Below are 15,572 nucleotides of genomic sequence, written 5' to 3'. Positions count from 1 at the left end.
GTGGCCTCCGACCCACTTGCAAGCTGCCGCGGGCTCTTCTGTCGCCCACTCGGAGCCAGGCCCCTTACTTGGCAAGGGACCTGAGTCTCACCTTATCCTCAGTGAAGTGGGGAGATGAAGCCTACCACGTAGGTTTGCAGTGAGAACGGGATGACATAACCGACTCTTGTGTTGAGAAATGCGCCCTGGGCTTTGGAGACAAGACAGACGGGATTTCAATCCTGCCTGCATCCCTTACTAGCAAGGCCCTCTTGGGCAAGTTACTTGGTATGACTAAGTTTCACCCCCCCCCCTTTTTTTTTTTTGTAAGAGAACATTTATTGGGTAAATTACAGAGGTAGGAAAAGTAATTCCTAGAAGAAATAGGCGTAGGAAACAAGTCTAGAAGTAAAGGAAGGACCCTTGGAGCTTGGGAGAGAGGAAGGTGATGGTAAGGTTGGGGGGAGGGGGGAGGGAAAGACATGGGTGTGCTCCCTGGAAGGAGAAAGTTCAGCTTCATTTTTTTTTTAATGGAGACAATACTATCTACCTAACAGGTTTACTCTGAGAATTGATTATATCATCTGTTTAAAACACAGCGCACAATAGGCAACTGTTTCTTTCTTAGGAAAAGGTCGAGGCTTCCTGGAGCTGTAACCCTAATTTCTTATTTACCAGTTTAAGTACTTGACACCCTACCCGCAGCTCCCAGCTTGAAGGGTCTAGGAAGCAGTAACTGACCTGCTTCTCCCTCACAGGCACCAAGAAAACAGCGTTTTAGTGCAGGAATGCTGAAGATATCTGATCCATCCTCCTTGTTTTACTGAAGAGAAAACTGAGTTCTAAAAAGGTGACCTAACTTCTTAGTATCAAAACAAAAGCTCTAAGATGCCTCTCAACTTGGAAGCTGCCTCATTCCCATGAAAAACTGTAGGTAGGACTATCTTGTGGAAATCTAAGAAACTCTTAACAGCCATCCCCATCACCCATTTCCCCAGGGAAAAAACGTCACTGACTCTGACAGAGCACAGACACTAGAGCCAGGTCACTAGTTCAAACCCCAACTTCACCGTTTCCTAGCTGTCAAATCTAGGGCTAGTTGCTCAATCCCTCTCTGCCTCAATTTCCTCATCTGCAAAATGGGGATGAAATAGTCCTTATTCCACAGAGTTGTCCTGAGAATTAAATGGATACATGCAAAGCACTGAGAACAATGCCTGGCACCTAATAGGTGTTTTATAAGTATTAGCTCTTCTTTTTAATAATAATTTATTAATTTTTTTACAATTTAATAATAAATGTAATAATTTAATGGGTGGTGGAGTTTGGGGGGGGGGTTGTTGTTGTTGTTTTGCCTTCTACGATACCCACAATTTCTATTATTTGCCACTTTTCTGGGGATACAGTTAAAAACTGAGTTAGTCCAGAGGCTGCGGCTGCAGAGGAACTACTGAGAAGCTGAAAAATGCTGTCCATGTGTGATGCCAGAGCTGTGGCCTGCACTCTTCCTCAGCAGGCCAGGCTGGTCTCCAGAACTGCTTTGGGATCATCCTTCATTCTGCAAGTAATCTCCATGCCTCTAACACTCATCTTAAAAAGATTGGCACTGCCAAGATATTCTCTATTATTGAAGAGCAGATTCTTGGAGCTCATATACCTCTGTTCACCATGAAGAGACTGAGCATGTCTTAAGTATTGGTGATGGTATTGCCTAACTACATGGGCTGAGGAATGTTCAAGCAGAAGAAATGGCAGAGTTTTCTTCAGGCATTGAACCCGACCATGTTAGTGTTGTGTTTAGAGATGATAAACTAATTAAGGAAGGAAATATTGTGAAGCGAACAGGAGCCATTGTGGATGTTTCCATTGATGAGGAGCTATTAGGTCATGTAGTAGATGCCCTTGGTCATGCCATTGATGGAAAGGGTCCAGTTGGTTCCAAGACCCATGGGTGAGTTGGCCTGAAAGTCCCTGTGATCATTCCTCAAGTTTCTGTGCAGGAACCAATGCAGACTGGCATTAAGGCTGTGGATAGCTTGGTGCCATTGGCCGTGGTAAGTGTGAGCTGATTATTGGTGACCGACAGACTGGCAAAACATCAATTGCTATTGACACAGCCATTAACCAGAAATGTTTCAATGATGGGTCTGATGAAAAGAAGAAGCTATGCTATATCTACACTGTTACTGCTCAGAAGAGATCCACTGTTGCCCAGCTGGTGAAGAGACTTAGAGATGCAGATGCCATGAAGTATACCATAGTAGTTTCAGCTACTGCTTCAGAGGCTGCCCCACTGCAGTACCTGGCTCCTTATTCTGGCTGTTCTATAGGAGAATATTTTAGGGACAGTGGTAAGCATGCTTTGATCATCTACGATGACTTATCCAAACAGGCTGTTGCTTATCGCCAGATGATTTTGCTGTGTGCCAATCCCTGATCGTGAGGCCTATCCTCATGTGTGTTCTACCTGCATTCCCATATGCTAGAAAGAGCAGCCAAAGTGAATTATTCTTTTGGTGGTGGCTCCTTGACTGCTCTAACCGTCACAGAAACACAAGCTGGTAATGTGTCTGCTTACATCCAATGAATGTCGTTTCCATCACTGACAGACAGATCTTCTTGGAAACAGAACTGTTCTACCAAAGTATCCACCCTGCCATTAACATTGGTTTGTCTATGTCCTCAGGTGTAGCTGCTGTCTAAACCAGGGCCATGAAGCAGGTGGCAGGTACCATGAAGCTGGAATTGGTATTGGGAATTGCTGTTGTTGCTAAATTCTGTTCTGATCTCAATGCCCCTTAATAACTCTTGGTGTGCGTCTAAGTTCTGAAGCAAGCAGAGTATTCTCCCATGGCCACTGAAGAACAAGTGACTGCTATTTATGTCAGTGTGAGGGAGTATCTTGATAAACTGGAGCCCAGCAATATCACAAAGTTTGAGAATACTTTCTTGTCCCCTGTTATCAGCCGGCACCAAGCCCCGTTGAGCAGTGTCAGGGCTGGTGGAAAGATCTCAGAACAGTCAGATGCAAAGCTGAGACTGTAACAAACTTCTTGGCTGGATTTGGAGCTTAAACCCCTATGGATTCACATGAAGTACCAGCTTGGTTTTGTCATTGTTTCTTCTAGTGGTCAGTCCCATTGGTAAAAGGATTACTCTCATACCACAGATGTACAGAAATCACCTAAAAAGCAAAGGTTCCATATTGCAAAAACACACAATATATTTTATCTTACATCTATGTAGGTCATCTGGGAAAAGAAGCAACACTACAAGTCACAATAAGTCAGTAGTGGCTTGCCTCAGATCAGATTAGTTCATTTGAACACCTTCTTGAGATATGAAAACTGATAAAAAGATCCTTTCAGGTGAGCAAGATGTAGAAAATGTCCATTTTAGCTGCAGAAGGAGAACTTGCATTTCTAGGAGACGGTACTATGGACTGGAATAGCCAGGATACACGGGAGAGTAGGAAAGAGGAAATCTGCCCACTTTCTTAGTGAAAGGGCATATCCTAGGAGAGCCCCTTCCTATGTTGTGGAAGTAAAATAAAGTTGTACAGTTTAAAGTTTGGTTAAAATTTTGCTTTAAACGATGTAGTCACCTTAAGCACCAGTGTATATAAACACAGTCCTATGTGCCCACATAAACTCGTGTGAGTGTGTACACATCTCACAGATGTGGCATCTCCAGCCCCTCGGCTTTCCATGGCTACGCTCTGTGGCATTCCACTCTCCACTGTCCCTATAATCACCTCAGTTTTGCCCAAATGCTTTTCAGGGGGAAGCAGACGCTAAGGCACTGCTTGCTCCCGCCCTGGCTCCCGGAGCTTTCCTCCTCTTTGCCTTCCTTGCTCTCTGGAAATCTCTCCCATCCCCCCACATTGTTTTCCATTTTAACACAGGAACCAGAGTTTAGAACAGCATTTCTCAAATGTAATGTTTTTTTCCTCCCAATTAAAGGAAAAATTCAAAGCAGCCATCAAATGTATCAGGGTCTCTACCTTTTACATCAAGAAAACCTGTGAGTTCCTTTTTACTAGTAGGTTACCTGGCATAACATGAGTGTCTTTACTGCCTAAACATCCTCTGAGGTCACACCCCACCCCAGGGCTTCTTGACTTACCTTTCCGACAAGTGAAACAAGAGTGGTTGGGGATTAACTTGCCAGACTGCTGTGCCTGCTGTGAAGAGGAGAAATTCTACTTCTGAAAATCACAACTGGAGGCAGAAGAGCCCTCTCTATTCTTTTTTTTTCCCCTCCACCCGGTTCCCACCCACCCCATGCCCTTACCACCCTCCCCCACTGTCCTCCTCCATAGGTGTACGATTTTTGTCCAGTTTCTTCCCGCACCCTCCACACCCCCTTCCCCCCGAGAATTGTCAGTCCACTCCCTTTCTATGCCCCTGATTCTATTATATTCAACAGTTTATTCTGTTCATCAGATTTTTTATTCACTTGATTTTTAGATTCACTGGTTGATAGATATGTATTTGTTGTTCATAATTTTTATCTTTACCTTTTTCTTTTTCCTCTTCTTAAAGAGTACCCTTCAGCATTTCATATAATACTGGTTTAGTGATGATTCTATTCTTCCTATATTGATATGCAAGGGAGTCTTCTTCCCCAAGCTTCCAAGCTTCCAATAGCTTCCAGCAGAAACCCATATTTGTTGGTTCTTATTACCTTTGCTAGACGCCCGGTGCACAAAAATTTGTGCACTAGCGGAGGGGGAGGGGTGTCCCTCAGCCCCACTTGTGCTCTCTCACAGTCTGGGACCCCTCGGGAGATAACGACCTGCTGGCTTAGGCCTGCTTCCGGGTGGCAGAGGGCAGGCCCAATCCCTAGGTGCAGCCCCTGGTCCGGGTCAGAGCAGGGCTGATTGGGGAGTTGGGGCGCCACCCCCTGTCATGCACAGAGCACAGCGGATCGGGAGGTTGTGATACCACCCCCAGTCACGCTCAGGGTAGGGCCGATTGGGGGGTTGGGGCACCGCCCCCTGTCACACTCAAGGCAGGGTCGATGGGAAGGTTGCGGCGCCACCCCCTGTCACGCACAGAGCAGGGCCGATCATGGGGTTGGGGAGCTCCCCGCTGTCACGCACAGAGCAGGGCAGATCAGGGGGTTGGGGCACTCCCTCCTGTCACACTCAGGGCAGGGCTGATGGGGAGATTGCGGCTCTACCCCGTCACACACAGAGCAGGGCCCATGGAGGGGTTGGGGTGCCACACCCTGTCACACACACAGCAGGGCCGATCAGGGGGTTGGGGCGCCTTCCCCTGTCATGAACAGAGCAGGGCAGATAGGGAGGTTGTGGCCCCACCCCCTGTCACACACAGAGCCGCAGGGCGATCAGGGGGTTTGGGCGCTGCCCCCATCACGCTTCTCCAGGGGCCTGGGAGGCCTTGTGGTTCCAGCTCCGCTGATCCCAGTGCTGGGAGGCCTCGCAGCTCTGCTTGACTCCAGGGCAGTGAGGCCTCGCTGCTCAGCTAATCCCGGTCCTGGGAGGCCTCGCGGCTCTGCTGATCCCAGTGCTGGGAGGTATATTACCCTTTTACTATATAGGATAGAGGCCTGGTGCATGAGTAGGGGCTGGCTGGTTTGCCCTGAAGGGTGTCCTGGATCAGGGTGGGGGTCCCGCTTGGGTGCCTGGCCAGCCTGGATGAGGGGATGATGGCTGTTTGCAGCTGGTCACACCCCCTTCAGGGTGGGGGTCTTCACTGGGGTGCCTGCCCAGTCTGGGTGAGGGGCTGAGGGCCATTTTCAGGCTGGCGGGTGGCTGAAGCTCCCAACCTCTCCTTTTTTTCTTTTTTTATTATTCTGGGATTTATTTACCTTCTATGGCTGTCACTGGACTGAGAGCCGGCTTTAGCTGAGGCTCGGCTCTAGCTCTGAGACCTCGGCTGCTGATCTGGGTTTGTTTGGCTTCTATACTTGAAACACTATTTCAGCTCCAGCTCCGAGGCCGGCCGGCTGAAAGCCAGTTTCTGGGGATTGTTTAGCTTCTATAATTGCAGCATAGTTTCTTAGACTGCAGCTCAGAGCCGGGCTGTGGCAGGCAGGGAACCTTGCCTTCCTCCGTCACTGGAGCAAGCAAGCCTCCTGTTCGCTTCAGCTGCCTGGCTGCCGGCCGCCATATTGGTTGGCAGTTAATTTGCATATCGCCCTGATTAGCCAATGGGAAGCATGTCAAAGGTATGGTTAATTACCATGTTTGTCTATTATTAGATAGGATGATATCCCAAGTGTTGCTCGGAATCGCTAAGTGTCCTGCATGGGATCATGATCAAATCTGGTCATCTAATATTTACCATTCCCTGGACACTGGCCCTTCTGCCGGTCCTGAGCCTCTCAGTTGATTTCACTGCTTCCTCCTGGAACCAATACCACCATGTTCACCAGCAGCTTCCCCCAACCTCCCCGAAAAAAGAACAGTGAACCAAGCATATTGTGACCTGTGTGGTTTTCCTGAAGATTCAAGGGCACCAGGGGGAGGATCACAGGGCACACTGACTATCGCCCCCTAAAAATATGTTAGATACATCTCTTCTCCCAGGTCTCTGCTCCTGGCTCCATCACTGCAACCTCCTCCACCAGGACACTCTCAGGTGTGTCCTGCTTTTAATCTTTCTCCTCTTCCCTTTCCTGCCTCCTGCTGCAATTAGCCTCAAAATAAAGCTAGAATCTCACCTCCATCTCACAGATGGCAGAATATTTTCACGGAAGCTGCCACATCATACAATGGAATGCTCACACTACCCTTCCAATATGTTCTCATATTTCAAGTCTCACGATGATCCTATGAGGTGGGTATTACTACCCCAGTCTTACAGTGAGCATGTTTAAGCTAGATAGATAAAGCCACTTGCCCAAAGTCACAGGGTCTACGTGCTTGAAAGTGGACTTGAATGCAGGGGTGTCTGTAATTTAATTGTGAGCAAATACATCAAATACATGGCACATGTACTACAATTTGTCCTTTCATCATCCATACCACACATCAGTCACCACATTCTTTCACAGGGAGCCTACACTCAGCTTCAGAATCCCCAACTCAGCTCTCCAGGGGGCCACTACCTATCAATTTGACTTTGCTGAAAAATGAAAATTATTTGTAACCCGTGCCTCACATATATCATAGTAACCAGACTAAAACCCCTGCTAATCCAGTACCTGATTTATGGTAGGTATTCAGTGTTGACTGTAGCTGATATTTGGTCAACGTTTGTTCTACTCTCTTGGGAGTCTCAGCTGATGAGTCCGACACGTTCTGATTGATGGTCGGGACCGAGGCAGTGTTGGTTTGTTAATATTTAGACTACACCCCTGGTTGAGTCTTTTTAGTTCTGCACTTCTAGCTCACTGGTTAAGTCCTAAGTAATCCTCTAAAAGTCAATAATTAGGGTGCCACTGGTGTGTCACTGACATGCCAGAGCTCTTCATTTTTCTCTCCTTAGAGTGTTTATCACAGGAATCTGTGTGCTGTAATTATTGGAATATATGTCTGCCATATTCAAACTCTCCTACTAAATGTTGAGTTCTTAAGAATAAAATGAAATCTTTATATATTCTTAGCCCTAAACAATGCAGAGCACATTGCCCCAGATTTTGAATAAATGTAAATTCACAAATGAATAGCACATTATAGAAGAGAAATGAAATCAACTTAGGGAAAAGTTTTAAAAGCAGGGAAGACATCTTTATAATTAATAAAACCCTTTTTTTCTAAGTTCACATTCCTTGATTCGTGTCATCCAAATGTTCTCAAATTCTGTCACTGCTTCTGGTCGCACCAAGTTACAAGAAAGAGGTCACAGTGAATTAAGTTACTCATGCTTTGTCTCTCTCACACAATGCGTGCACAGATTCTGACTTGTTCTACCTGCTTTCCTGTTCTAGCAAGAAAGAAAGGGCGGTTCCTGTTTATTTTCCTCTTATTACACAAACTATTAAACCTTACAGAATTCGTATTTCTTCTCCTGGGAGAAGATGGCACACTTACCTATACCCAGCCTGAAGGGTGGACCTGCCACTCCAGCAGCCAGTCTCCCTGCTCTCACCTGTCAAAGGACTAGATCAACCCACACAGACACTGAGGCTCCTGGCTCACTCCAGCCTGAACGATGCCACTGGGCTATGTGGAACCATCCCCTTAGATGACAGCCCAACACACGATGTCTTTCCCTCCATATTGATCTGTCCTGAAGGAAAGATAAACAGCCATGATATGAGATAAAAGTTCTAACACACAATTATATTAAATACTATAGATTATTCTCATTTCTATACAATGAACATTTTCAGCTTTCCTCACTGGAAGCACATTGTTATAATGTAATTTCATGGCCGAAACCGGTTTGGCTCAGTGGATAGAGCGTCAGCCTGCGGACTGAAAGGTCCCAGGTTTGATTCCGGTCAAGGGCATGTACCTGGGTTGCGGGCATATCCCCAGTAGGAGATGTGCAGGAGGCAGCTGGTCGATGTTCCGCTCTCATCGATGTTTCTAACTCTCTATCTCTCTCCCTTCCTCTCTGTAAAAAATCAATAAAATATATTTAAAAAAAAATAATAATTTAATTTCACGAATTACATTAAACCTAGAAATATTTGACCTAAAAATTGTTTCTTAGATGCCCTTTGTTATAATCTTATGATCTAAAAATTATTTCTTACATATTTTTATTATAATCTTGCCTCTATAATAATCTAATAAAACTGATCATCATTCCATCTGGCTGGCTTTCTGGGTTTGGCAACAAGCTTGGTTTGTCAGTCTGAGGTTTAATATGACACAGTACTTAATCTGATGCTTAATTCATCTCTCAGATGTTGTTTGAGGGTTTGAGAGGAGCAATCACAATGGCAGAGCTAAACGAATGGGATGTATGTGGCCACAAACCATGCAGAGGTTATGAGAAATAAATCTACCTTTGCCACCACAAATATTTTCACTCATTCTTTTCTATTTTGTTTTCCTCCCAAGAGCTTGTCTTTAAAGAACTAGGAAATTTTTCTTTTTACTTACCTAGTTTCTAAAATCTTATTCATTCCTTTTTTCTCTTTCTCTTATAAATATTATCTTTTTATACCGTAATCTTCAAGACTTTTAAATTTTATTCTTTCATCTGAGTATCTACTTTTTATTCCCTACCCCAGTCTTAAAAACCAAGGTGGTTTGCTTAAAGATGAAATTTTGTGTAAAGGTATTTCCTCCTTCCTAACACAAATTGTCTCATTTTGTGTCTTTTTTCTAAGTTAATCTTAAAAACCTGAGTTTTGTTCTTCACTTAGAAGATTTTGCATGAAGCTCATCTTCTATTTCCTCAGTCTTAAATGCCACCTTATTTGATATGGTCTTGTTTGAGGAGATATTTTCAAATAAGTTGTCATATTTTCCTTCATTACTTTTTTAGGGGAATGCTTGTTCCCCACTCCTCAGATTTCTGCTTGAGCACCATGGAAGAAGTGAATTTTCTGATTGATGAGTCAGAAGAAGGAAGGAGAACACGCTTACCTATTTCCCTATGGGACTCATTCATTCATTCATTTTTTTAAAATTATTCATTCAACAAATATTTGAGTGACTGCTACTTTCTGGAACCTATTCTAGATGCTAGAACTGTAAGATCAAACAAAATAGACAAAAATCTTTGTCCTCATGGTGTAGGGAGCCAGGCAGGGGAGAAGGTGTCAGATATTATGGAGAAAAACAGAAGAGGGGAGAGGAATGAAGTATAGAAGTTGTAGGTGGTAAGTGTTATGGGGTGTTCAATTAAATGCCTCAGTAACAGGGTGACAATTTCAGTCTTAAGAGCAGTATAGCCTTCACACCTTCACACTAGGGCAAAGGGGCTACTGTTCTAGGCCTTATGCCTCAAGGCACCCCAGGCTTTGAAGTATCTTCCTTGAAATATTCCCAGCCCCCTCCAATACCTGGGACCAAGTGGGGTTTGGTGCCATTCTGGGGGAGCATATCCCTGCGGGCTCCTGTTTCCCTCCTTGGGGGAGCTCTCCGACCCTGCTCCCACCCATATGCCCATGAACTTCACAATGCATTTTTTTATTTAAATTCTTTATTGTTGAAAGTATTGCATATGTCTCATTTTTTTAATTTAAGTGTTTTGATTGAAGAGGCCTGCTGGAAACATTTCCACAGCCCCTCCTCCACCCACCAATAGCCTCCCCACCACACAGAGCCCCCCCCCTTCACTCCCACCCCATGTCCAGTGTCAGCCCTGCTGAAGGGGATTTGACTATGCCTGGTTGTTTCTTTTAATAACACTGGCTCTCAATATTGGAAGGGATCTCAGAGGCCTGCAGATCTGATCCCCACTGAGTAGGAATTGCTTCTGTAATAGTCATTTCATCTCTGCGTGGACATTGTCAGACCCTGGGAGGGGGTGGCATACAGTAGATATATACGGTTGGGTAACTTAGTGCCTGTTACCCGTGACCACACCCAGCAATACTAACTCTCCCTTCCAAAGCCTAATCCCTGGTCCATATGGCAACTGTTAAAATGCCTGAAATATGAGGCAGGGCTCTTAAGAAATTTCGCTGGAAGTTATTTCCTCTTTTTTATAAAAAATGTTTTTCCTCCCCCGCCCCTTCCCTTTGCCTTAAGTACATGAAGTTTTGTCTCCTAATGCAAGAGGCTTCCTTTGACATTAATTTATCCTTCAGCAATCAAGCCTCACATTCTATAGAGAGCAGTCTTTTTAAGGAGAATTCTCTCCTTGTTTCTTTTTCCATGTTAACCTTAAAGACCTGAGATTTTGTCCTCATTTCTAAGCATGCAGCTCCTTTCTTCTTTAACAGGCCAACCTTAAATAAGAGAAAGCACCTTAGAGAAAGGAATTTTGCATGAAGCTTTTCTGCCTACCCCATATAATCTTTCACAAATTATTTCTTTAATGTTCATTTTAATCCTGCACCTTTGTTCCCTTATCTGAGAAACTGCTGAAGACATTTTCCTCCGCTCACCAGTCTTAAAGATCAGGATGCTTCTGTTACTAATGGATTGCTTCTTACCCCTGAGCATTATAGATCTCTGGCTTTGTTCTCTCTTTGAGGGAGCAAAATATACATATCATAGCAACTTAGAAAAGAAGAGATACAACTGGGGCCAATGATCATGCACTACTTATTCAGAAGTAGGTTCACAATTGTTCATATGGAAAATAATACAATAATTAATAAATAATTCAAGAATAAACTCTTGTGTAGTATTCACAACTATAAACCTACTTTTGCCCCACCCTGTATTTATGTTTTCATTTTAAGAGAACCAAGAAGGTATGACTCATTTCAATGTTATCTTTTTGTGTGTCATTTCAATAAAATAAAAATACAGTGTATTCATACATGTACAAAATACACTTCAGCTACCTAAAATAATGACGTAGATCTAAATGTATTAATATGGGAATGTGACCGTGGGAATGTGTGTACATGTAAAATGTATGATACATACAAAAAGACTCAATGGACTGAATGTTTGTTGCACACACACACACACACACACGCGCAGATTTGTATGTTGAAACCTAATCCCCAGTGTAATGGTATTTTGAGGTGAGGTCTTTGGGAGGTGATAAGGGCAAGAGGGCAAAGGGATGGGATTAGTGCCCTGATAAAAGAGACTCCAGAGAACCCACTCCCCACTTTGCCATGCAAGGACACAAGTATATGCCATCTCTGAAACAGGAAGCAGGTTCTTACCAGACACTAAATCTTCTTGTGTGGGAGGCAATTAGACAGATGTGAGCGGAGCAAGGATGATGAGCCAAGTACAGAAGGTCACTAGGGTGGAAAGCCCCAGGTCCCTAGCAACGGAAGATCAATTGTAGAGTGGGGCCTCCCCTCCACGGTGACTTTCTTACCCTAGCATATTGCTGGTCTTGTGGTTTGGACCCCCTGACCTTCCTTTCCTAGAGATAACATCTAGACCTCAAGTTGTATTTCAGCTCTAGGCCCAGATAAGCAACAGAAACAGCCTCAGGACCAGCAAGGACAACCCCTGCCCTGGTGCCAGCCAATCAATCAGTGGAGACCACAACCCTGAAAGGACACACCTGGAAAGCTACTGAATATTCTATTAAGATCTTCCCCCTGGAAACTTTGCTAAAATCACCACCCTTAAAACTCTTAGGACAGAGGGCCCAGTGTACTCTCCCTCCCCCTCTCCCTCTCCCTCTCCCTCTCCCTCTCCCTCTCCCTCTCCCTCTCCCTCCCCCTCCCCTTCTCCCTCCTGGGAGCATGCATGCCCACACCTTCTCCCCGATACCCCCTAGGCACGTTACCATTACCCTCCTCACTCCCAAGTTCCAAGGGCCCTTGCTTTACCTCTAAAACTTGTTTCCTAAGCCCATTTCTTCTAGGAATTACTTTTTCTACCTCAGTAATTTACCCAATAAATGTTCTCTTACAGTTTGGGTCTTGGCTCTGAATTCTTTCCTAGCCAGAACCCAAGTACTGAGGTTGCTGAACCCAGGTCCAATCTGACCTCATGGATCAGACACCGGGTGGCGTTTCCCACCACCTACAACACTGGCACCTTGATCTCAGACTTCCCAGCCTCCAGAACTGTGAGAGATAAACTTCTGTTGTTTATATGCCACCCAGTCTATGATGCTTTTGTTGTAGCAGCATGAACAGATGAAGATAGGCAAGATAAATACTCAGTCAAGAGTGGTTATCTCTGGGAGGTATGTTGCTTTGTACCCATGAAGGGAGATTACTGTTACAGGAAAACATTTACTTTGACTCTATATTCACCTGTACTAATGGACTGAAAGGATATATTTCTTGTAAAAAAAATTTTAAGTTGCCATCAGAACAGAAATAGAAAAAATATACACACACACACACACACACACACACACACTTACACACAGAGTCAATCAAGAGAAGTTATATAGTACTAATTTCTGTTGTAGGTAGCAGGAGCACACCAGGTGTCTGATCCATGGGGTCAGATTGGACCTGGGTTCAGCATACTTAGACAGGGAAAGTATCTCTTGAGGAGACATTACACAAGTTTATGGTAGATTTTCAGAATTTTTTGTTATAATATTTCTTTACATAGACTTTTTTTCTAGCAGTAGTCAATTTTTCATTTTCTGACGCAGTATGCAGTTCCCAGCTTTGTTGAATCCCTGTTTTCCTCGACTTGACTCTAATCAGGTTCAATCTCTTTGTTATGTTTTCATAGGATGTTTGAAAGGGATGATAAGCCAGAGTTTCTCCATCTTTTTTCTCTTAGAAATAAATAAATATTTGTTTTCCTTGTTTAATTAAAAATCAAACAGAATTTCTGGTTCCTATAACGATGGAAACCTGGCACAGATTGCTGACTCCCTTCCCGAGAATCAAACAAGGAAAAGCTTAAAGGGAGCATGAATTCTAGAAGCTAATGACGTGGACAGTAAGAAACTTCTGGGGAGATGGAAGCAGTATGCCTGAAGGGAGTGAGCCAGGGATTGGCTATAGCCTGAGGCAGAAGATTGCAGAGAGAAGTAGGTTAGTGGCAACAACTTTACACTTCCTTTTGCTTCTTCCCTATTCTGCTTTAAGGCAATGATTGCCTCTGTGTTCACCAGGGAAATCGGTGAAATAGGGGACCAGCAAATAAAACCAGGCAACCAAAATCTCAGCCAGAGTTAGGAGTCAATAAAAACAGGACAGAACTGACGGGCCTGAAGCATGTACTCCTCCATTTCTTCACCATGCTTCCTGACTGACTTCCAAGTTACACATCTAGTCTGGACCTTGCCTTGAACTCCAGACTCATACAGACAAAACTGTCTATTCATAACTCTCTGTGGATTTTGAATAGGCATCTCAAACAAAATGTATCCTCAACCAAACTCCTGATATTCCCCCTAAAACCTGGTCATTTTTCAGCCTTCCCGGTTGCAATAAGTGACAATTCTATCTGTCTAGTTACTGATTCCAAATCTATTGGTACTGTATTCAATTTATAAATTCACACAATGGAGAACTATGCAGATGTAGAAAGGAATTCACACCTGTATGGAGTGAATTCCCTGATGTGTGATTAGGTGAAAAAAAAGCAAGTGCAGGATAAAGTGTATAGACTCCACCTTTTACCTAAAAATAGAGAAAATATGAAAAAATGCACATATTTTCAAAAATGGAAGAATATATTAAAATGTAATAGAAAAGGGAGAAAGGAAGGAGCAGGTTAGAAAGAATAGAAGTTAACTTCTCTGAATATACTTTGCTTTATAGCTTTTAACTTAAAAACCATTTAAATAGTTTTAAAACAAAACTAAATCAAGATAGAATATCAATCCTTGAAAATGGAAAACAAAATATCAAATGTATCATGTTAATAGGTTAACTATATAGAGAAGAATTAATTTGATAACTTAAAATACAGCAATTTGACTATACCATCCTAGTGGAATACATTCTAAAGGGAAAACTAGAATTGCAAAAAGAATCTTAAATTCCATGCAGGGGTCCTATTGCTAATAACAACAGTATGAAATTGTTATGCACATGTATATAATAAGATAAAGCAAATAAGAAATCTGTTAATGCTGTTTGAAACTACCATATATACACATAGAATAAGCTCAAGAAAATTAAGTAATTATGTTACTGAGTAAGAGTAAAAAGATATGAAATCAAAGAAGTTAGATAAACAAAACTATAACATTGTATTTGAATTGGAAATATGAGTATTAACTCATGAGGTATTTCCTTTTTCATAGAATACATATTTCTAGCTCTATCAAGGGAAAAGGCCTGAAAGCAATGACCAACTCAATGAGGACCCCTAGTGCCCAGATTGTAATCTCTAAATACCTTTTCTCATGAAAATGAACCTGGGTTCCTTGGGGAAATGGATGAGTTCCTGTGTGAGCAGGAATAAGATGGAATACCTACTCATACTAGGAAACAAGGGCGCTATTGAAGTCCACTGGGGTCACTTTGAAAGGTCACAGGAACCAATGTGAAGAAGCTTGCAATGGTCAAAACTGAAACAGTGTGAAAGGGCTCCCAATAGCCAAATATAGAACATTATCAATAAGAAAAATGATTGCAATAAAAACATATAACACATGATAAAGTCTGTAAGTTTATAATACTTTAAAAAAACAACCCGCCCTAACAGGTTTGGCTCAGTGGATAGAGCGTTGGCCTGTGGACTGAGGGTCCCAGGTTCAATTCCGGTCAAGGGTATGTACCTTGGTTGCGGGCACATCCCCAGTAGGAGGTGTGCAGGAGGCAGCTGATTGATGTTTCTCTCTCATTGATGTTTCTAACTCTCTATCCCTCTCCCTTCCTCTCTGTAAAAAAATCAATAAAATATATATTTTTTTAAAAAACAAACCCTAAACTTTAGCGGATACAAAAGAACCGAATAATTTTTCTAAAAACTGGAAATGCAAGGAAGTTAATACCACATGGCCAATCCTCATACAAGAATGGGAGTGAGTGATAAATATTCCCTTCTTCCCTTTCAAGCAGACAATTCTCACATGCACTCTCTACATCGCTTCCCAAAGAATTCCAAGAAGGATTAACCTCTAGCTCCCCACAGTGGGATCAACTCAGTGAGG

General features: G+C 43.2%; 1 pseudogene; it reads left to right on the top strand.

The window, feature by feature from the left end:
* Positions 1-731: 731 nt before the first annotated feature.
* LOC132227314 (ATP synthase subunit alpha, mitochondrial-like) lies at positions 732-3,889 on the top strand (annotated as a pseudogene).
* The last annotated feature ends 11,683 nt before the right edge of the window (positions 3,890-15,572 follow it).

Source organism: Myotis daubentonii, chromosome 2 (assembly GCF_963259705.1).
Source record: "Myotis daubentonii chromosome 2, mMyoDau2.1, whole genome shotgun sequence".
Taxonomy (NCBI): Eukaryota; Metazoa; Chordata; class Mammalia; order Chiroptera; family Vespertilionidae; genus Myotis; species Myotis daubentonii.
The sequence above is the reverse complement of the archived record's forward strand: the minus strand, read 5'-3'. Positions and strand labels throughout refer to the sequence as shown.